Raw genomic sequence first — 24972 nt, 5'->3', positions numbered from 1 at the left:
TGTAGCGTCGCCATGGTGTGTAACGCAGACGCAGCCTGCCCAGCAGCAGAGAATATCCGTGCGAGCAGCGATGACGTCATGCGGCCGGCTTTGGATGGCAACGCCGCCTTAGTCCGCCGTCCAGCAGAGGGCGGGCAAAGGTGCGCTGCTATAGCCTGTTCCACCGGCGGAAGTGACAGGTAGCCTCTGTTCTTAGCACCGTCCAGTGTGGAGAATGCTGACGAAACAGATGAGCGGATTCTCACCGAGAATGGAGCGTCCCAAGCCTTCGCCACTTATTCGTGAAGCTCAGGAAGAAAAGGGGCGTGTTTTGAGCTTGAGGAAGAGCGCTCATCCGGAAGATAGCTACCATCCAGCCGGGAACGTAAAGGGGGCGCTGGTGCAGACCACTCGAGGCCGAGGCTCGCCGCGGCCAACGAGAGTACACGCATCAGCTCCTTATCGATATCCCCCCGTCTGCTGGGCCTCTGAGCAGCGGGCGCGAGATCCACGGAGCTCGCCCAACCCTCACTGCCCGAAGCAAGCAGAGAGCACGTGTCTTCTTCCTCCGACGCGGGCCTGAGATCCACTTCCTCCGATGACGCGTCGGCAAGCAGCGGACGCTGAGCATCGGGAAGCGATGCAGGGGAGACCGGCGAAGCGGAGGGAACCGGCGAGCTTGGCCGAGCTGGAGGTGGTTCTGGTAGGCGCTGCGAGCGGCGCTTCTTACGGCGCTGCGGCGCAGCGGATGATGCAGGCTTCGAGAAGGATGCCAGGTGAGTCCTCAGAGTCACCATAGGCATCAACTCGCAATGAGGACATCCGCCATCAGCGAGCGCTGCATGGTCTTCACCCAGACAGGAGACGCAGATGACATGACGATCTCCTTCGCTGAGCGGGGTTCTGCACGAGCCGCACGAAGGCATCTTTAAAAAGACGCAGCTCTTTTGTGAATGTGCGTCGCAGGGCGAACACACACACAGAATATCACAGAACAAGGATTATAAAGGATATGAGCGCCGGATAGCGCAGCAGGAACGGCAGTGGAAGGCGGCGGTGCCAGCGGCTTCAGGATGGCTCGTCCTGCTGATATGCTCTTCCAGACGGCGCTTGCTTCCTCGTGATCCAGCGATGCGTGAGCTTCGCTGAAGAGATGAAAAATCAGGTGAGTCAGCCTTTTCGAGCTCCTTTTATAGGTTGGGCCACACCCGTTTTGGCGGGAAGTGGCAAGAAGGGCGCGAAGCGCCCTTATTGGTCTGATGTTGCATCAGCCTGCGCTCGATAGGCTGTGCAGTTGCCGCAGAACAAGCCAATGAGCGAGCGAGCCGTCTCGCCTATGGCTGTGTACTGCTGCAAATGCGCTTTACAAAAATACAAAATTAAGGATAATTTTTTGCTTCAGTATTTCGTGAAAAGAGACTTTTCCCGTCGCGTCTTAGCTAAGACGCAGTACGAGAGAGCTCTCGTAAGAGAACAGCTTGAGTATGAGATGCTTTCAGCATTAATTTTGTCTCAATTGGCCAAATATGTTAGTAACTTTAATGTTTCAGCTTTAAAGTTCAACCTGTGTAATGAAACGAGCAATGCACCACTCAAATCATTTGTTCACATAACACATTTTTGGATGATTTATATTTTCTCTCTCTTTGTTGTCCTTTCCTTTGAACAGCTAACTTTCTATCAGCATATTGGGATGCTGGCAGGGGCTTTGCAAGTTCTGATCCAGTTCATATCTTCAGGCGAGATGCAGGAGGTTTGGTTTCAGTCTGCCTTCAATCCTGATCCATACAGTCTTCCCTGGATGCGAAGGGTGGTGGTGTTAAACAGCAGAGAGGAGTTTAAGGTTGGTGTGGTTATGAGTGTTTGGGGGAAGGGAATTATTATTTGAAGTTGTGAAGTAAAAGAAGTATGTATGGTGTGTAGTTCAGTCAGTAACACAAAATCACCGTGAATATACAGGTTGTGATTAGAGGATTGATATTCAACAGCAGAGACCCAAATGAAGTTGTAGCAATTGATGATGTGTCCTTCAGCAGAGGATGTGTGGCAGCAGTAGGTGGGTGAACACTAATATCTTTTCATGGGTGCCTTTTTTTAGCAGATCAGTCTGCACAGTCTCAGGGAGCCATGTTTATCCAATAAGACTGTCTAAATCCAAAAAGGGATCGTTCACCTTAAAAATCACATTTCTGAAATCATTATTTGAAAATTTACTGAAATCATTTCTTTTAGAAACACCATTTTTGTGCACAGCCGGCCTTGTACTGTCCCAGGGTTAGGAAACCGTCCCCCACAAATGAGCTGCACAGACATGAACATTTGGGTTATTCTCTTCTGGAACAGTGTTGTAAATAAATCATACCCACTGATTCCTAATTGCATCCACCCAAATAAAGTGCTTTTGCTTTCACATAGAACAGGGGCGCCCCCAAGGGGTGGCCAGGGATGTCCACGGCCACCCCTGTATAAACTCTGGCTACCCCTGCGGCCACCCCTAGGATTATTTACAGTGGGTCCTATTAATTTAAATGCAGAATGTAAATTCACAATAGTTTAAGAAGTGAAAAAAAAGTGCAGCACCTGCTGCAGCCACAGTTTTGCGTCTCTGAGCACAGGGCCGGCCCGCGGCATAGGCGGTATAGGCAAATGCTAAGGGCGCCACTCATCCATAGGGGTGCCAGAATGAGTGAACGAGTGAATTTTTTTTTTTTTTTTACATATATTTTTTTTATAATAGGCTACTATTTAAAAACCATTAATTCGAAATACTACCAAATAAAGCAAAAAAAAAAAAAAAAAAAAGTCCGGCTCTTCAATCTTCCCCCGCCCATCGAGTGCTTGAAGTGCATCAGAAAACAGAGCGCGCGTGATCAGTTGTTGGTAATTTGTTCTGTAGCGTGCCCGACGCCGCATCCAATGTAGACAGCACTGCTTTTGTTAACACACAGCTCGTAGAAACGGGCCTGGCAGCTCGCGCCAGTTCTAGACACGGTGATAGTTTCCTGATTGTGACGGAAGGCCGAATTTACATGACACATTATAAATGAGCATAGTCTGCGATAGATACAGTGCCAAAAAGAAGAGAAGAGGATAAAGACAGAGGTAAAGAGATGTAGTGAAAGAACAATTTATTGCATAGGAGTAAGATACTATAATTTCATGGCAGTTATTTTTACCTTAAACTTAATGTTAGCAGTTGTTCTGAGTTCTGAGTCCCCAGACTGTGATTTTGTACAATCATGTCAGTTTTAAGACGCATTTTTTATTATCACTTTTTTATTAATGTTTTACTCTACAGTTGTGCAGGTGATACAGTACAGGCCAAAAGTTTGGAAACATTACTTTAGAAATCATTCTAATATGATGATTTATTATGAGTGTTGGAAACAGTTCTGCTGTAATATGTGTGTGTGTGTGTGTGTGTGTGTGTGTATACATATATATATATATATATATATATATATATATATATATATATGCTAAATCATGAACACAATGACAGGGTGAAATGGGCTGTGATGCATGGGGCGCCAGGTAAAATCTTGCCTAGGGCAGCAAATTGGTCAGGGCCGGCCCTGTCTGAGCAACATTAAAGTGTTTCGTTCCTGAATGAATCAACTGTTTAAATGATTCGGTTCAATCGCAATGACTCACTTATTAACAGTGACTCGCTGCCACCTATTGGCGGTTTTAATTTCACATTTTATGGAACCTTTTCATTTTTTAAATAATTTCAAACATCAGTTTTCAATGTTTTATCTTTAAAATATCAAACATTATTTATTCATTTGTAACTGCAGGTTAAAGTATTCCATGTTCCACGGAGCTGCATTAAACAGTGTGTAAAAACATCTAAATGGCACTTCAGATGCAGCTTCTGTTTTATCTGCATTGCAAAGATCAATTTTGTTGATACTGATTGCATTTGCTTGGTAACAGCCCAAATGCAAGTATTTGACCTAAAATATGGTGCCCACTTTTAGAAACAATGGTGTAAAGGTAAAAAAAAAAAAAACTCAGGTGTCAGCACAATTAAAAATAAGATATCAGCACAATAACACTCAGCAAAATAGTAAAAATTATCGTTATCGATAAAATCCTAGAACTCACAGAGATATAACTTTTTGTCTATATTGCAAACCCTTAATTTTTTTTTCTTTATTTTAATGTGCCACCCCCAAAATTTACTGTGGCCTCATTTGGCCACCCCTGTTAACATTTTCTGGGGGCGCCACTGACATAGAATCCGAAACACACATAATCTCCACAACACGGCAGCAACAACACTATTATAAAACCCAAAACCAAAATAATGCCTTCTTTCTTTGCATATACATTTATATGTAGGTATGTGAGGGAGAATTTGATGGGGGCATTTTCAGCAGGTCTTATTCAGTCTTCTCTTTTAGATCCTTTATAAAATCCTTTTGTGGGAGACTTTGAGCTTTTTAACTTTGCAGATCTTATACATGCACAAACAGCTAACACATAAGAAAAGATAAACAATGCAGGTTTATTTTCATAGCCTTCTTTGCTCCTATTTATCAAGGACATTATCCAGAATTTATGAATATTCTCCTCCTTCCATTAGCCATATTTGGGTCATAATGTAAAAAATGACTGAATTTAACTGTAAAAGACTGAAAAAATGCTACTGTAAAAACCTGTAAAATGGTTAATGGTAAATTATCCTACTATTTATGGTGAAAAACTATTGGATATTACATGTAATTTTACATAAGTATACCGTTTTTGGAAGTGAAAAAGACTATAATTTACAGTGAATAACCGTAAATTGACATTCCCAGAGTTAGATTTCAAATTGGATGTTTTTAATAACTTAATAACTATAACAATAACTATGTATGTTCTTAGTTTTTTCTTATCAGTTTTGTATATCGGGGTTGTATATTACACCTAATGTTGTTAAATTAATGTTTATTGCATTTTATTCAGTTTCACGTGTGTTACATTGATGGTGTTTAGTGTTTGTGTGATTGTTAATACCTACTTGTGATGGACTTTGGTTCATCATGTGACTTTCTCATCACCGCCCTGCATTTGGTTGTTATCAGTGTATTACAAAGGTAAATATCAGATTTCAGTAATTGTTGGTATATTAACATTATATCAGTTAATGAAATTACAGTATTTAACTGTAAATTTAAGTTAAAACCATAAAACCTAAAATGTTGTTACCATATTTTTTATGGTTAAAAAAATGTTTTTAACCATAATTTTACAAAAGAATTTTGCAGTGTAGCTGTTTGTTAAGGCAAAAATATGAAGTTATATGATTGCTTTGCTCACTGAAGGTTGTGAGGTGCACAGAGCTCAAGATATGCAGGGATATAAAGCTTTAAATAAGGTCTAATACATTTACAGCTTGTGCTGGATGGATTGGGATATCAGAGGAACCATTGTGACAAGCAGAAGAGAACCTCAGCATATTTCTAATTTACCGTTCAGCCCAAAATTGAAATTGGGAGAGACATCATTGGCATTTTTAATTCGAGTATATATAATATAATTAATTGCTGACACAGCTTTGCAGTGTCAATAACTTTTATCTTACACATTTGTCACAAAAATGCTTAAATGTTTATAGGAAAACATAATCATACTTTAATTTCCACCATAAATACAAACCTGCACAGAACAGAACAAGGCTGATTGTATATTTTCTTTGACCCAGTGTTTTAAAGGGAGGTTTATGTGTTTAGTTATAAATGTTTGTGTGTGTGTGTTACGATACTGCATTATTGTGATTTATTTCAGTCATACCCTGGACAGTCCGATTAATCATAATAATGTGCCCATGTTCAGATCTACAGTACATGACACCGTTAACAGAGGTGATAATGCAGGAAGGAGATCTAGCCACTCTTCACTTTATGATTCCCATCTTGACCCTTTGCTTACCTTTTCTATAAAATATGTATTTTGGCTTTATTGTTTTCTCCAGAGACTGACATCAAGGCACCTCTTCCAACTCAATGCCCCCCATCTCAGTTTTACTGTGGGGAAAACGTCTGTGTAGATGGGGTGAAAGTGTGTGACTTTTCTTTAGATTGCCCAAATGGAGAGGACGAGTCCAAATGTTGTGAGTATCAATGTAACCGTGTGTATGGCCATTTGTAAATTGAATGTGCAAGGCTTCAGGTGTCATTCATAGTTGTTTTTACTGTAGAAATAGTTTACTTCCACATTGCAAAAGACTGGATACTCAAAGATCAAAACAGCTTAAAGATTAAAGATTCTGCATAGGTTTTTGTTAAAAAAAAAGTTCACCCAAAAATGAATTCGTCTTTCATCATTTACTCACCTTCATGTTGTTACAAACCTACTGGATATGGCTTTCTTTCTTTCTACGAACATACAGTAATTAAGATACTCTGAAATGTTAACTGTTTTGTTAATATTTTGAAGGGCGGTTTTATCCTTTTAATTTATTGTTTCACTATTATTTCATAATGTTAATTTGACTTACAGCGGCACAGTGTGATTTTGAGTCTGATTCATGTGGCTGGTAAGAGCTTGTCCAGGGTGATGGATTTGAATGGGTGAGAGGCTCAACTAATGGAGTCGCCATATATTATCTAGACCAAACACCCCCCCAAGACCACTCTACTAATACAAGTGCAGGTCACATTTTACTTAGTTTGTATAAGCAGTGAATTTTTTTGTTTGAATGTTTATCTACAAATCAGGAGTGTAAACTGTGTGAGAATCAGGAGTGTAATTTCAGTTTTGAGAAAAGTAATGCTGATTTTCATAGTTCTGTTGCTAAATATCTGTTGATGTTTATCATAATCTACTAATAGTTTACAAACAACATAATGTATAATATGATCGTACATGTTCAGGTTTCTGTTAATACCTTTTATTGTTTTACTATCTTTTTCTCCCCCTTCAAGGCCACTTCATGTTTGTTTTCAAGAGGAGCAGCAGGTTTTCCCAGCAGGCTTTACTGCGCAGTCCTACATTCCAGCAAGCAAGTTCAGATTGCGTCATCACCTTCTGGTAAGACTTTGACCTTGCTTAGTGAAATTCATTCATTAAAAATGAATTAAAATATATGTTAATATTTGCAAAAAAAAAAAAAAACCCAAATCACAAACAACATTATTCACTGCTTCACAGTATATATTTAACATTCAGTGTTTAGATTTCAATATTAATGTTGATTGTTTTGCTTACAGGCACTATAATTCTGGCCATTCTGTTGGTGCTGCTGAAATGCACCTGGTGATAGAGGACTCAGACAGCATCACTATACTTTGGCAAACACTTTACAACCAAGGTAACCAGTGGCACCCTGTAACCATCCAGATTGGAAGACAGACCAGGCCTTTCCACATCTCAGTTGCTAAACTGAGCCTGGCTGTGTTTGAAGGAGTCTCCGCCCTAGATGATTTTATGTTCCATAACGGCTCATTGCCCGAGACTGTGGAGATGTGCCCAACTCCTAATCACCTTCACTGTAGCCGTAGCAAAGCATGTGTGGACTATTTTCAGATCTGTGACCTGATCGATGACTGTGGAGATGGAACAGATGAGGAAAACTGCTGTCAGTATTGGTGGTTACAAAACCGTTTATATTGTTTGATGTTAGCAGTCTCTTCTTTTGGCAGTCGGTTTACAGTGATCTTTTCTTCTCCTATCAGCACCAGAACTAATGTGTGACTTTGAGGAAGATCTGTGTAGCTGGACTCAGAAACATGAGGAGGACATGTTTGATTGGACCCGTATCCAAGGACCCACTCCCACTTTCAACACGGGCCCATGGAAGGACCACACACGGGCCAGTGCGGATGGCCACTTCCTCTTTATCGAATCTTCAGAGCCACAGAAGTTCAAAGACACCGCCGTTCTTATCAGTCGGCCTTTTCTCCAAACTCCTCGCTTAGGTCCTGAATCCAAACCATCCTGTGTTTTCAGATTCCACTATCACATGTTTGGCCAGCATGCGTTTAGTTTGGCCGTGTACATGCGCACATGTAACAGTGGCCGGGGGAACTTGCTGTGGATTCGCTATGGAGACCAAGGCAACTTCTGGTACAGGAAGACACTGCTGATCAACAGCGCCCACCACTTTCAGGTGAGTAATTGATCAGATTTATGAGTACTGAAGTCTACAGGTGCAGTGGTGTCCTTGTGTGCTGAATCCTTTGATTAACTGGCTGCTACAGCTTTACATTTGGCACAAAAAGTGCCATTAATGCCCATCCTTGTTACTCTGTTGATAATGCATGCACTAAAGACTGAGCAATCATAGTAACTCAGCAGAAACCACATAGCATGCTGATGTGCAGTATTAGCAATATTTAAAATTCTGTTTCAAGCTTATTAAAACATAAATTATTAGCTATAACATGTAGTTCTGGTCATTCCTGGTATGTAGTGCAATGGTCTGCTCGTCGGTGTTTCCAGACATGCTGATGGTTAAAAAAAATAAACATTAGGTGTGAGGAAAATTTATATTTCAATGACTTTGCTTTTTCTCAAAACTGTTGCTTTTCCCAGAGAAACTTTGCATTCCCAAAACTTTTGTGTTGGAAATAATATGTGGTGGTGAAAAAAATTATATTTCAGTGCTGAGTGCTTTCAGAGCTGAGTTAATGCAAAGTTTATTAGGGGAAACACAATCTGCCTCAGTTGTGACATAAGTAATACTGTTTCCAGGTCCAAGTGTCTACCTGTTTTAATTAAGAATACTATCTAATGGTGCTTTTCGACGGTGTGGTATGACTTGGCTCAGTACGGTATGGCACGGTTCGACTCTGTTTGCGTCTCCCATCGACTGTATAAAAACATTTACGTAGTGTCTGTTACATCACCCATTGGTTTCCGAAGCCTTGCCAAATACCCACACTTGCAGTCTTTGCACTTGACTACTTCTATGACGTATTTCCTGTATTTGTCCCAAGTGTTCAAGTGAGGATGAAGACCACAAGTGTGTGTAGAACTTTTAGTGACGTGACATTCAGCCAAGTATGGTGACCCATACTCAGAATTCGTGCTCTGCATTTAACCCATCCAAAGTGCACACACACAGAGCAGTGAACACACACACACACACACACACTGTGAACACACACCCAGAGCAGTGGGCAGCCATTTATGCTGCGGCACTGTACATGCACTCCCCCCACCCACAATTCCTGCCGGCCCGAGACTCGAACTCACAACCCTTCGATTGCGAGTCCGACTCTCTAACCTTTAGACCACGACTTCCCCCATTAGGTTTTCATTTCTTAATGAGACACACGTATAGTATTGTAAAAATGAAAGTGTTTGCATAGCTTTATTTTAATTTTAAATACTTTGCATTTTAAAATCAACTTCTAAATGTCTGTTCAGTAGTTCCTATAACATGACAATTTAAATTTGTGGTGCTTATAATTAAGTGTTAAAAAGCAGTTCCAAATGTTGTACAACATAAAAACTAATCTATAAAGCAATAAAAAAGTGTAGCACTTTGTTTTACTAAATTATATGTAATATCCAAGCGGCAACCTCCCGCTCTCTCTTATGAAGCCAATACAGAAGTGACTTAACTCGTAACCGTTACTAATAATTTTTGAAAATTTGATTATTTCATATCATCAGAGCATGAGAAAGGAAATGAAAAGGATGTACTGGTATTGTTTTAATTTATAAAGCATGACAAGACAATTATTGTTACATATAATTATCTGTCATGCAGTTGATAAATGACACCAGAATATGCTAATGTGTCTGCTATCTGCCATTTAAATTTTCATGAAAATGTGATTTTCTTTACTACATTGCAAAGCATAGACTTTTTCCTCCCCTTTATTCCCAGATTATTTTAAAATAAAGAAATCAAGAAACTTTTATTTTTACCGGCCAGTGATGATTGTGAAAGGTCATACCTGTAGTCTGTTGCAATAGTAACGAACGCAAGTTCATACGCATCGTGCTCTTATTTTAGTGCAGTTGTTAAGATTGTTGTTATTTCAGCAAACCAGTTTCATACATTTTAACAGTGTTAAGTTAAACTTTTATATATCATTCAATGGTACTATTTAGAGATCAGTGATGCGCATGCATTTTAGACACTTATGTTTTTACTCAGTCCATGTAATAAATGCACACCCTTGAATAAGCAATGCATAATTTGAACTTCTGCAAGCTGCAAAATAAAGATATACTCTTCTTTCTTCTTGCTGCTACAGATTTTAGTGAAGGGGACTGTTGGTGATGACTTCAGAGGAGATATTGCCATAGACGATCTGTCTTTCCTTGGCTGTCAGCCATATGATGGTGAAGTAAAAATTGCATGCAATTAGTTTCAGGTTAAAAACAGAAAAAAATGAAAATAAACTTAAAATTACATTCTTATTAGGACTAGTAGTGTCAATTTGGATGCAGTTGCCTGTTTCAGGATGCCCTTAAGCTAGAATTCTTGGATTTAATGTAATTATGTGTCTATATCTTTGTATACTGTAGGTGAATTGCCCTCAAAGGAGCCCAGCACCTTTGCCCCATCCCCACCTTGTCTGCAGCACCCCCTCACAGCTGCCCTTCTGACCAGTTTGTGTGCTCAACTACAAGAGAGTGTGTGAGCCTCAGTCAAGTGTGTAACTTCACACCAGACTGCTCCGATAGCTCAGATGAAGAGTATTGTGGTAGGCATCTCGTTTATCTGTCTACCAACTGTTCATAAGTTGTTGTTTTGGATAGAAATTAATACTTAAATTTTGCATGAATGGATTAAACCGATCAAATTTGACAGTAAACACACTTATAATTTTGCAATGGATTTTTATTTCAAATAATTGCTTTCTATTCATTGAAGAATCCTGATTGATAATAATGAAAAATGTTTTTCTGAGCAGGAAATCAGCATATTAAAATGATTTCTGAATGATTAAGTGACTGGAGTAATGATGCTAAAAATTTTGATTTGCCATCACAGGATTAAATTGTTATTTTAAATTGTAATTTAATGTATTTACGTTATAACCCACCCCAATCTATCTATCCATCCTACTGTTTTCTCTGTCCTCAGTGAAGGAGTATTGTGATTTTGAAGGTGATGCTCTCTGTGGATGGTATTTAAGTGTCCCAGCCACTCCTGTTCCTCCTCATGCCTTTCGCTGGCAGACAGGACAAGGAGAGAGTATTCACCAAGGAGAAGAGAACCACAGACCTGCTAATGACCACACACTGTGAGCAATAAACTGCATCATTTATTAGAACGTGTTTGTGCTTTTGTTTATAAAAGCATGGTCAGGTTTGCATTACATTTTGGGGTGTTTTTTGCTTTACTATGTTTACTCATCTGTACACGTGCTTGTTTTGCAGTGGTTCATCAGAGGGTTGGTATATATTTGCGGACAGCTCCAATGGAGGATATGGTCACACCACTGATCTCTTGACTGCTCCCATTAAAATAACAGGACCCCAGTGCACCCTTGTGTTCTGGTATCACATGAGTGGCTTTAATGTTGCAACGTTGCAGGTGCAGTTATCTAGAAATTATGAATATAATTGTTATTCATTTGCTGCACTGGTAACCCATGCCTAGAAAACATCAAAACATCTTATCAATGTGACCGAATACATTTCATGCTTCATTTTGTCTTTCATTGTGTTTAAAGTCTAAAATGGTTGGTTTCTAGAGAACAATTTGCAGTTTGTCAAAACAGTCTCAAAATTGCATCTGCAGGTCTTTATCAAATCAGGTGCTGTCACTCATGAAGTTTGGTCCCAAAATGGTAACCAAGGTAACCGCTGGGGGCGGGGTGAGGTCTTCATAGGAATCCGTCATAACATCCAGGTCAGTGTCTCTGTTTTATGAGGACTAAAAAATGCTTTTTCAAAAAGTAAATAACTGAAAATATATTTGAAAATATATTTTTTGAGAAGCAAAAAATACACCAACAGGTACCGTCAGACTCCGCTACATTAGTGTTCAAATGTTTGAGACCAGAAAGATTTGTTTTTAAGAAAATTATTTTATTTTTTTTTTAGCAAAGATGCATTACTTATTAAAAATGACAATAAAGACATTTATAATGTTGCCAAAATGTTTAAATAAATCCTGTTCTTTTTATAGAATAGAAAACCTCCTATCCTTGGAATAAAGCTAAAAAAAATAAAATTTTCACAATATTGTAGTTTTTACTGTATTTTTTTTTCAAATTCATGCAGCCTTGATGAACATAGGGACTTCTTAAAAAAAAAAAAAAAAAAAAAAAACGACCCCAAACTTTTGAACCATAATCTGTCAAACAGGTAAACAATTTTATAAGATAAAAAAAAAAAAAACATTTATTTACATTTCATAAAGATGAACAAAGAACTGTGTGTGAATCAGAAGAATCAGAATCAGAATGAGCTTTATTGCCAGGTATGTTCACACATACGAGGAATTTGTTTTCGTGACAGAGCTCCGCAGTGCAACATAACAGCGACAGAACAAAAAACACAATAAGGAATAAAAAATACAAAAAAATACAAATAGGTGGGTAAGGATTGACAATATACAAATTGACAATGTATGGCAGGTATATTAAAAAGAGCATTTATGTATGTACAGGTATATTATGTGGAAAAATGGTAACTGTACGCTAAGTATGTGTGTTTGGATAAATAAGTGTATGTGTATATAAATATAAATATAAGTAGTATAGTGTGTTCCATGTATGTACATGTATATTATGTGCAAAAGATTTACGTGTGTATAGTATTCCTGAAATGTGCAGAAAAATGTTAAGTGTCAAGCTGATTTTTGGACTGATGATGCTTGCTCAGAAATATTATGACTTTTCCTCCATCTGGCCCTTGCATCATTAATATTTATCAACACTTATTATATATAAACACTCTTACAAGTTCTCATCATTGTGTTAGATACTTCATGACACCCTTTACTGCTAACTGCCCTTTAGCTGTGTACTATCAGGGACCTTAGTGCAGCAGCTCTCAATTCACAATCTCTACGTATATTTTTCTCCTTTAGTGTTTCACACACATACTTGTTTGCTGCTTTTCTTTTAAGAGAATGAATTGATTTTGAGTGACATCTTTTTATATTACTCTTTTAACCTGACATGTCTCATTGAGTAAATGTGTGCTTTGATTTGTGCAATTGACTATGTATGTGTACTGTAAAAGTACTGTGGAGCAAATTAAGATGTTTACTGCAGTTTAAAAGCATGCATATCTTGTCAAAAGGGTCTAACTCTGTGCCACCGCATAACAAAAGATGTGTTAAAAATTAATGAGAATATATATATATATATCCGAGTCCTGATCGGGAGGTAACGTCCGATTCCGATCGAGTATGAAACCACGTGATCGGGCCCGATTTCCGATCACGTGATCGGATCTGGACATCCCTAATAAATAGTATAACTTTGTAAGTAGTGTTGTCACAATACCAAAATATTTTGACTTAAAAAAAACCCTATGGTGAGCAACTACCAGTCTATGACTACAACCCGAATTCCGGAAAAGTTGGGACGTTTTTTAAATTTTAATAAAATTAAAACTAAAGGAATTTCAAATCACATGAGCCAATATTTTATTCACAATAGAACATAGATAACGTAGCAAATGTTTAAACTGAGAAATTTTACACTTTTATCCACTTAATTAGCTCATTTAAAATTTAATGCCTGCTACAGGTCTCAAAAAAGTTGGCACGGGGGCAACAAATGGCTAAAAAAGCAAGCAGTTTTGAAAAGATTCAGCTGGGAGAACATCTAGTGATTAATTAAGTTAATTGATATCAGGTCTGTAACATGATTAGCTATAAAAGCTTTGTCTTAGAGAAGCAGAGTCTCTCAGAAGTAAAGATGGGCAGAGGCTCTCCAATCTGTGAAAGACTGCGTAAAAAAATTGTGGAAAACTTTAAAAACAATGTTCCTCAACGTCAAATTGCAAAGGCTTTGCAAATCTCATCATCTACAGTGCATAACATCATCAAAAGATTCAGAGAAACTGGAGAAATCGCCAAAATGTTGATTAAATAATATTAAACTAGTTATCGTATTGTTGTTCTAAACATCAACACTGCTGTGATTGTGGTATATTTGCGTAATAGCACTCTTGCTCCTGTGATATTATTGATGAAGTATTCTTTCTTTTTGTCTGATTTCCAAAATGGTCTTTTGGTGACGGCATTGACACTCTGAATGTGTACATGTCTACAAACTCCAACCACTCACTCTTACTCAACCTTAATGGTAATCAAGGCAACTAATGGAGCAGACGGGAACTGCCTCTCTCATCTCATCTACTGACAACTTCCGCATTATGTTTGAAGGCAAGGTGGGCAGTAATACCAGAGTCCACATCTGCCTGGATGACATCACATTCTCATCAGACTGTGTTCTCAGCAGCAGATTTGAGACAGACCCCACTCCCCGGTTACTTCCAGGTACAGTTGTACTAATGGTGCTGTATATACATGCAGTGCTATCAGTGTAAAGGTAACTATGTAACAATGCTTCACAAATACATAGTCAATCTATGAGCTTCACTACTGACAAGTGTTTTTTTAATAGCATGTTACAATAAGGACAGAAAAAAAGCTGTGTAGGGAAACTGTAGAAAATTATCTATTCCTCGAAACCTTGCAGGCAGAATTAATTGCTATGCATTAGAGTTCATAGATTTATAGTGCTATAATGCTAATTATAACTTAAGTGCATAATAAAATGTTATTATAGTAAAAAATAAAGTATAAGCAATCTGTTCAAAAGCTTGAGTTAAGATTTAAGAAATTAATACTTTTAATCAGCAAAGATATATTCAATTAATCAAAAGTGATAGAAATCATTTATGTTTCAATTAAATGCTGCCATCACACTGTTTCCACAAAATTATAAAGCAGCAGAGCTATTTTGTAACATTGATAATAAGAATGTTTTTTCTAAAGAATCACTTGACAATGAAGACTGGAGTAATGGCTGTTGAAAATTCAGATTTGCATCACAGGAATAATTTACATTTGAAAATATCATCTGTTTCTATGCATTAAAATATGTATCTATGTGTGTGTGTTCACAGGATCCTGTCCTCCAGGTTCTCTACAGTGTACCAATGGCAATTGCTACAAACAGGAGCAGAAATGTGACTTCACTGATGACTGTGGAGATGGAACTGATGAATTAGATTGTGGGACGTCCTGCTCATTTGAACATGGCCACTGTGGTTGGAAAAGCAGCCTGGCAGACACCTTTAGTTGGGCTCATGGTGTCGGCTCCATTCATATGATCAGACCTCCTCATGATCACACACTTAAAAATGAAAGAGGTAAGACTTTGCTGTATACCACTGCATATTTACAGTGTTCCTGTAGCTCAACTGGTAACGCAGTGCAATAGCAAGTGCAAGGTTGGGGGTTCGAATCCCAGGGAACACATAATTGTAGAAAATTGTTAGCCTGAATGCAATGTAAGTCGCTTTGGATAAAAGCATCTGCTAAATGCATTCATTTATTTATTTATTTATTTACAACAAAAAGGCATGGATTTCTTGCGGAGGCCTAACGTTCACACCCACATAAGAAACACATTGCAAATAGCGTGTCTACAGTACATTGACACGACTTAAACAGATAGAAAGCAAACACTATACCCTTTTTAATCCAGTGTAATTACAGTGTTATACACTACTTAAATAACAGAAGCATTCATAATTGTAATTGCAGTACATCCTTCACATGCTACTTAGATGTTTGAAATAAGAGAATTAATTTCTGTGGAAATGTTTGCTCATCATCTGAAGTTGTGGGAATGGTGTGATACTTGAACTAACTACTGTATCAATCATTTAGCAAGTAAATATTTATTCTTTAACATATGGCCCTTTACTTTATACATTTCACGAGTTCGCCTGCCTATCCAGTCACAATGAATAATGATAAATGAGCAGGGTTTGCTGACCTCTGCTTGGCTCAAAATCCAAGCTAAAACCCCTGATAATTGTAGGTTATTGGCTAAAATGAGAAAGAATAGAAAAGGGAGGAGAGATGGCAGAAAAATAGTCACTGAAGTGACTCAGTGACTGCTATATATGATAATATTAGACAGGACTGACCAGGCTCCTCCTAAACTTGCTTCCTTTTTTATATAATACACCTAGTCTGGTGGAATAAACATGAAAATTTCTCCTGCAAACTATGAAGTCTTACCAGTCTTAGACATGGTTTTATGATTTCAAGGCCCCGTCTCTTCGGTGTAGCCTCCTTTATTGATTTGGTGCTCTGCTTCACTTTATCTCAGCAAGATATCTTTATTAATAAAGTATCTGGGAGCTTGTGATTCTGTGTATATCCTTCCATAAGCAAGGTTCTCTAACATCAACAGAGCTGTACGAGTCCCAAAAAAGATGAGTCCTGTGAAAGATGAAGTAAGTGGGAAAGCCATGTTCAGATGTTCTAGCAGAGACCTATAGATCGCCAATTGGCAGTCCTATGTTTCTATTATTTCTGACTTCAATAGCATGCACGATTTCAATTTAGCATATTCCCTGTTTGAGTACATCTGTTTGTAATTTAAAGAATAACTAGACTTTAATTTGGTTTTATGGAAGAATAGGATTAGTGGATCCAAAATTATATGTTACATTAAAAATACTACATTACTAAACTTGCCTGTTTAGTGTACTGTTTTCAATGAATATCCTTGCTTTATTTTCCTAATCAATGGAAGAGGTGGAGTTTGCACTATTATACTTTAAGGGTGAGGTCATGCAGACATCTTTTTTTTTATTATTTTTTTTCCAATACTGCTGAAATGAGTTCTTCTGAAAGTGACACAGCCAACTTACAAAAGTGTGTGAAGTTTGTGAAATTAAATCTTGACTAATGCTCCCAGAATGTATGTTTGAGCACCACTGAGGAAGTATGTTCCCTGATGGAATTTGTTGATGATATAAAAGCTATTACATGTGTATTATTAATGTCAGTTTTTCTCTATTCAGGCCACTTTGTATATCTGGCAGCCACTCCTGTGGGACTGAAGGGTGATAAAGCTCACATGAGAAGTTCTGTGTGGAAGGAGTCTAGTGCCATATGTAAACTCACCTTCTGGTACTATGTTTCTGAGAAAGCCACAGGAATCATCCGGCTCTTCGTTAAGGTACATGACTTGATCTTACCAAGCTGAGCAAACCTAAAGTGCCACTGAAATATATTATTATTGCTTAAATCAGGGAAGGTGTTGAGATCTTTAGCTCTGTTGACATAAACTGAACTAGTGTCCAGTGGGAATTGGTTGGATCATTGGATTGTTGTCGTTTTCTGTTTGCTGTGGTGATTTTTGACTAAAGATTATTAGGTCTCATACATAATATATATATATATATATATATATATATGTATGTATATATATATATATATATATATATATATATATATATATATATACATATATATATATATATATATATATATATATATATATATATATATATATATATATATATATATATGTATATGTATATATATATATATATATATATATATGTATATATATATATATATATGTATATGTATATATATATATATATATATATATATATATATATATATATATATATATATATATATATATATATGTATATGTATTAGAGGTGTAACGGTACACAAACATGACGGTTTTTAAAATCACAGTTTGGTAGTTTCGGTACAGCAGGGGAGGAAACTATAAATATATATTAAGCAGTGGTTTACTAAATAAATTGCTCTTTCTTGAAACAAACGTAATTAAAATTTCCTTAGGGATAAAAATCTACTTCAGATCTAAACTTAAAGGCATAAGGTTACATTTAACAACAGAGCCCAGACTTAAATTATTATAAAAAAAATTATTAGTATAACAAGCCACACTTAACTTAAAAAATACAAAATGTATGCAATCATGTAAATTTGCATATAATGTAGTTTTTAAATTAACTTCAGAATTATAAAAATTTTATATGTTGTTGAAACATGATTATTTACACAGTGCCTCTCATAATTCGTTTTATAACAGATTTATTTAAACATTAAATAATGAATACTTTGCTATCATGTAAAGTCAAATATAATGAGTATATAATCTAATATTTCGGGAAATGCTCTTCTCTAGACTTCATTTATATTGCACTGATGATCTGTGGATGCTGGGGACTGCCTGAGGTAGCCTAAATGAAATGCTATGTGACATTTTGTTTACAAGCTGTTTTATTGCCATCTTTCCATGTTTGAAAAGTTGATTGAATGATTACATGAGGCATGAGATGTTCATTCATGTTTATTTAACATTAAAACTAGTGGTAGAGACTGGGAGAGATGATCGTGCTGCTGTTTGACCGAAGGCGTTTATACAGCGATCTATTGCACCACATCAAAGACCACCAAAACGGCATTTATCGTTTGAATTTTCTGGGAAAAAAAGAACCTAATTTGAAAGATGAGGTTTTGTTTCCTAATCAAAAGTAACAATATACAAAACTGGACGTTTGCAACAAAGTTCTGCTCGTGCAGCACACATGCGTACCGAACCGAAAAACCCGTACCGAAAATGTTTGGTACAAATAAGTGGACCGTTACACCCCTAATATTTATAATAACCATGTATAAATGAATTAGCAAAAGCTATATGTTTTTTGCCATTTCTGCATATGTGATGTGTAGACAGAAAATGAGCTAAGGGAGGTGTGGACAGAGCGGCAGATGCAAAGGGAATGGAGAAGAGCGGAGGTATCTCTGAAGAGCCTGAGGGACTTTATTCTCATATTTGAAGCAGTTCGAACACAAGATGTGAGTGGTGGAGCGGCTCTGGACGACCTGCAGTTCACTGACTGTGCACCACGTAAGTGTTCTTTCTTTCATTCAGGGCAATTGATTTCCATTTCTTATTGTTAATATAGCTTTAAAAATATATCATTTGATTTTAATATAGCTTTAAATCAAGTTTAAGCTTTAAATATAGCTTAAATTTGAAATCTAATGTAAGCTCTATGAACAAGTGAAAGCTGCAGGAGAGTTTGACTAGTTCCAGCAGTGATGCTCAGAGGGAAGCAACAGTTCATCTCCACATGTATTTCCCAGAAGTCTCTTTTGCTTAACGTTCATGTATAAGCTTGACCAGCTCAGGGCTCTGAGGGTTGTGCTCAGCAGTGCCTGATGGAAAGCAGTGCCACCATCTAATTGGATGAGAATTGGTTTGCTAATTTTGACAAGCCATCGGGGAACAACATGAAAGTCAGAATAAGTTCGTCTTTTGGTTCTCAGACTTGACATGGAAAATGTCATATTTAATTTGCATACTGGTGCATCTAAATCACAGTAATTACACTTGAGCTTTTGGATCGTTTAGTGAAACCAAAGAGTATAGAAGTAACAAGAGGCGAAACTCAATAGAACGTTCCATAGCAACAAACGCACCCATGCGCAGAGCTGCAGCTCCGCCATCTTGGACTGAACGCAACACAGCTGTCATAGAATTGAATGATACCGGTTCCAATTCAAAAGCGGTTGAGGGAATTAAATAGTAGTTTCTAGTTTTTAATATCTCTATAGCAGACATCCCATGTCTCTAAAATGTGAAACACAACTTGTTCAGATTTTTTGCTTTCATTTTCTTGCAGTTATAGAGTAAAATATATTTTGTAATATATATATATTTTTTATATATATAGAATATAAATAATTATATTTTTTAATTTGTATATTTTAATAAACTCAAACTTATATAACTTTTTTTCTGTTTCACTTTTCATAATTTATTTCACTTCAACAATAACCTAGCAAATGTCTTCTTTAAAACGAGACCAACCATACAGTAAGTCTATATTCCAAAGCATTCTTGAATTACAATAAAAATCATTTTCTAACTGTTTTTAAATGTTTTAATCATTTTAAAAGTTTTAAAACTGCTTGTTTTATTTTTGTTATTATTTTTCTTCATGATTATTTTACTTTCTTTTATGTAAAGCACTTTGAATTACCATGGTGTACGAAATGTGCTATATAAATAAACTTGCCTTGCCTTACAGACAATGTTAATGCTGCACGGTAAAGCCGTTGGTTCAGTCCAAAATGGCGGCAGCGCGATTGCAGCGCCATCTAGCGATTGTTGTCAAAACTGCAACGGAGTTTCGCCTCTTGTTACTTCTATACTCTTTGGTGAAACTTTGTGTCTAAAGCAGCTGTGAAACAATCTCTAATCAAAGCTGACGCTTTTTGCAGTTTTGGTTTTTAATTTTTGGTCTTGAAATGTTCAGTAATGTATATAAATAAACTGAACTAGAGTTACTCACAGTTGTCTGCAATATAATAGGCTTTTTAACTTTGTATAAGTGGTAGTGTAAATAAATGAGCTCTATCAAACCGTGAAGAGAAGCAGAGAAATGAAATCCATTTTTTACAACCCATTTCTTCGAGGGAAAATGTGCTTGAAGGAATTTCTGTTCCTAAATGTCTAGGCTTTTCACCCCCATGACATTATAACTCAACATTTCTGACAATTGAGCAGGACACATTTTAGCCTGAATGATCTTACTTTGCAGTCTTGTTACATTCAATGAGTTTGAAGCTGTTCATACTAAAAAGCTCTGAATGGGTGATGTTTTATTGCTATTTTGAGCAATGATGTTGAATATGATCATACTTTCACATCTTTTCATTTTTAGATGATCATTTTTGTTATTCGGTTACCTTTAATTTTTTTAATGATGCGGTTTCAGATCGGTGAGACTGAAAGTGTTTCTTGTATTTCAGGAGCTGTGCATCCTGGGTCATGCCCTGCTGTTACAGATTTTGTGTGTAACAATGGAGACTGTATAGAAAGTCATCTGGAGTGTGATGGTAAAGCTGACTGCTCTGATGAGTCTGATGAGATAGACTGCAGTAAGTACATCTGCCCTAACCTTGAAATTCTTGACTGTTAATACAATATAGATGCAATGCAAATACAAAATAGATATTAATACAATATCTATGGAGCTAATGTCTCATCTGTTCATGTGGTCTATCAGTGAATGTTCCAGGAGCTTGTCATTTTGATTTGCCCAGCGACGATTGGCAGGAGAGCTGTCAGCTGTCTCAGGATCCTCTCGATGACTTTGATTGGGAGATAGGCTGTGGAAGAATACTTAATGGGCCAGGACCATCAGCTGACCACAGCCCCAGTTAGTATTACCTAAACTTCACAATGACCTTGAATCACCTGGGTAATATAAATATGAATATTAAACACTCATATATTCACCAGAAGTAACATATGAAATCTTTAGTTTGCTTTAAGTAATAGGAATATGTGCATTACTTAGTGCTAAAAGCTAAATGTTAATTTTATTATGTGTCATAATGGCTGAGATTTGACAGTCCCTGTGGATCACACAGACTGTATTGCCTGGACAGTGACTCTTCTTACCCCCCTTTAACAGCGAAACAGACAGGCTCTGAATCCAGACACCCACATATGAATCTAAGTCCAAACCCTTCTACTTTATGTAAATATCTGTAGACAAAATAGCAGTTTTTCAAAATAGCATGAATATGGGATGCAGTTTCTCTAAAATTGAAGCCAGCCGTCTGAATCATCTAATGATTTGTTGCATGATTTAAAAACCAAAGGGTTGAAGCTCAGAAAAATCCATCACCAAAAGCCATTTTCCGGTTACTTCATCAATGGGTTTAATTAAGATCTGGATTTCTGCCCCTCATGTACTCATGTCCTGTTCTGCTGAAAGTTCAACGTCTCTCAGTTAAAGTGTTTAGTGTTCATTACTTTAATTGTGAAAACGAGTCTGCCCTCTAAAAGGTGATCGATTTACGGAACCTACTATTGATTTTTCATGGCAAACAAAGAGTCAAGGAAATTACTGCACATGTCTTTTTGAGTAAAGTGGTGGAGGAGTCATGCAGTGAAATCTAGTAATGTTTGTTGTTACGATCTCTACCATAACACTATAATCTAATTTTGGACAAGAAAATAAATCGTTTCTAATATTTGTAGGGGTGTAGTGCTGTAAAAGTATTGAAGTCTATGCAAAATGTAAATTCACCCAGTCTTTTTTGTTAAAGCATATCATAGATTTTATGTTATAGTTTTTTTAAGCCTGCAAAAGATTACATTTTTTAACTCCTGAGTCATTTTTATGTAAAAACGTAGCATGCTAATGTGTTTTAGCAGGCAATATCCAATGCTGTGAAGATGACATTTGGTTTATCTTTCAGGTGGAGGAGGGGGCTACCTGTATGTGAGCTCCGGTGCTCAGAGAGAAGGAGATATCGCCAGATTAATAAGCCAGCTGGAGTTTCCTGTGATGTCATCTGCGCTTTTGGTTCCACATGTACGGCTCACGTCACATGGGTACACTGAAGGTGAGATAATAAAGTACTTTAATACAAATCAATCGCACAGATCTATTACATAAGTTATAACCATAACATTCAAAAGTTAATGTTTTTGGAAAAGTTTCTAATGCTTACCAAGGCTGCATTTATTTAATCAAAATACAGTAAAATTTTAATATTGTGAAATATTATTTCAATTTACAGTAGCTGTTTTTGTTTTTAATTAGTCTTCAGTGTCACAAGATCTTTCAGAAATCATTCTTATATGCTGATACGGTGTTCAAAAAAAACTTTTTTTTATATAATTATCGGTGTTAAAAACAGTTGTGCAGCTTTATTTTTTTTTTGTGAAAAGTGAGGCATCTAGGTTGTTCAAGAGAACAGAATTTATTGGAAACAGACATTTTTTTAACATTATAAAAAAATATGAACCACAGTGAGAATTCACCTCTTCTCTTTGCATCATGTGACAGTATTTTACTCACAAAAATTAGCATATTGGAACTTTGCAGTCTGCTAGATATCAGTTATAAAGTAAATGTGAGTAATAATATGAGTAATAAAAAATACATTTTAAAGTTTTGCAGCCAACTGTGCAGGAGTTCAATGAAATTCCTTCCACTGCTTTTAATTTATATTGAGAACACTGATCTTTAAAGGGGACATCAGATGCCCATTTTCCGCAAGCTGATGTTTCTTTAGGGGGATAAAAAAAAAAGAAGTGAAAGAATTTTTGTCATTGTAGGGTGGTTGTGTGTGCTTAGACATATTAATTTATATGCAAACACCAAGTCAAAGGGAATTTTGCATCCAATGTCCCCTTTAAATCACCTCTTGAACACTGCTAAATTAATTCTGGAAACTATATTGCAGGTGTATACCGTAGGCCTCAGTGGAACACCTCTGCTAATGTGGGCAACATGTGGGAACCACGGAGACAGCTGGCATTATGCTAATGTTATCTTATCGAATGCATCACCCTTCAGAGTGATCATTCAGGCAGAAGTGGGAGCAGACCAGTGGACTGACATTGCTGTGGATGACATCTTTCACAAGACTATGTCTTGTTGGAGGTACAGAATCACTGATTGCTTCTGATTCTTTCCCTTCCTGAATTGAAACTGAGTTTACCATTTTGTTTCTGTGTATGTTCAGGTCCAGTGACCACCATCCCACAAACATGCCACAAGGAGCACTTCCAGTGTTTGTATCTGTTTGAGTGTATACCACTGAGCTGGCACTGTGATGGTGAGGAGGACTGTCTGGACAGCTCGGATGAGGAGATGTGTGCGAGTGTGGGACCTGGCACTATTCCTCCTCAAACAGTGTGTGAGACGGGAGAATACCGCTGCATGAAGCGCTGCTGCTCTGCGATACAGTTCAAGACTGCCCAGGTGGAGAAGACGAATATGGATGCCGTAAGACCCAAGCACAAATATGTTTACTATACATTGTAGTAAATCATAGCTGTAAAACAAACAGGTGAAATTCTCTGTCTCTTTAGCTGTTAAGATATGTGAAGATGGAGAACTAGCGTGTGAGGCAACAGCAGACTGTGTATCCTATCAGAGTGGATGTGACAATATTGTTGACTGCCCTCCTTTTAACTCTGACAAGTCCAGCTGCTCTGGTAAAATAAACACATTCATTCATCTCACTTTCTTATCTGAAGGGGTCAGATAATTTTTTTATTTACTGTTTATTATATTCTTTTTATGCACTCAGTTACTCTGTCCGCTAGAAATTGATTGTCTTTAAATGTATTCATCTGGCTGTATCAGAATGTGTGGAAATTCTAAAGATCAAGGAAAAAAACTTTAAAGGGATAGTTCGCCCAGAAATGAAAAGTACCCCATGATTTCCTCTCCCTCAAGCCATCCTAGGTGTACGTGACTTTCTACTGGAATGCCACTCTCCCGTGATACCACACCTTTTAACTTGTATCTCTCTTTTTAATGTAATTGCTTTTTGAACAGCTGATAATTTGACTTGCAAGTGAAATTAATAATTTGTATTAACAATTTAATGCTTGGCAATAGATGCAAACAACCAATCGTGGTAAGTATACACTATCATTCAAAAGTATGGTGTGAATATTACAGTAAAAACAGTAATGTCATGAAATATTACAACTTAATTACAACTAAATAAATTTTGTGCTCAAGATTTCTTATTACCAGTGTTAAAAAGCAGTTGTGCTTTACTGTCACTTTTGATTAATTTAATGCTTCAATTGTTGGAACAAATGAAGGGGAAAAATCATACTGACTGGTCATCAGACAATGTGAGAGAGGATGGGAAGAAGGGAATAGATGAAGACAAGATCAGTTTGTACTTCTCTGACTTAATTCCCTAAATGAAAGGTTAAATGTATAGCTCAAAAATTTATGAACAACATAAAGTACATCAAATTAAAATGACTTTTTGGAGTTACATAATATATTACTTTACATTAAGTGGGTGCTTTCTTCAGGGGACTATCCCTGCAGTTTTCAGATTAAAGGAGCTGTGGCCCAGGAGTACTAGAGGGGTGAAGTGTCTCGGTCAAGGACACATTATTAATGGAGAGGAGACTCTCAGTAACTCTCTTGTTGAGGGTTGCCCCTGAACGAGTTGGAACCTGCCCAGGACTTTAACTTATACTCAAATGAGTGACTTTTTTT

General features: G+C 37.1%; 1 pseudogene; it reads left to right on the top strand.

Moving 5' to 3' along the window:
* Positions 1-24835, top strand: part of LOC132095427 (MAM and LDL-receptor class A domain-containing protein 1-like) — a 33610-nt pseudogene extending 8775 nt beyond the window's left edge.
* Positions 24836-24972: the final 137 nt, after the last annotated feature.

The sequence above is a fragment of the Carassius carassius genome, chromosome 2 (genome assembly GCF_963082965.1).
Source record: "Carassius carassius chromosome 2, fCarCar2.1, whole genome shotgun sequence".
Lineage (NCBI taxonomy): Eukaryota > Metazoa > Chordata > Actinopteri > Cypriniformes > Cyprinidae > Carassius > Carassius carassius.
Note: the sequence above shows the minus strand (reverse complement) of the source record. Positions and strands in the feature narration are given on the sequence as shown.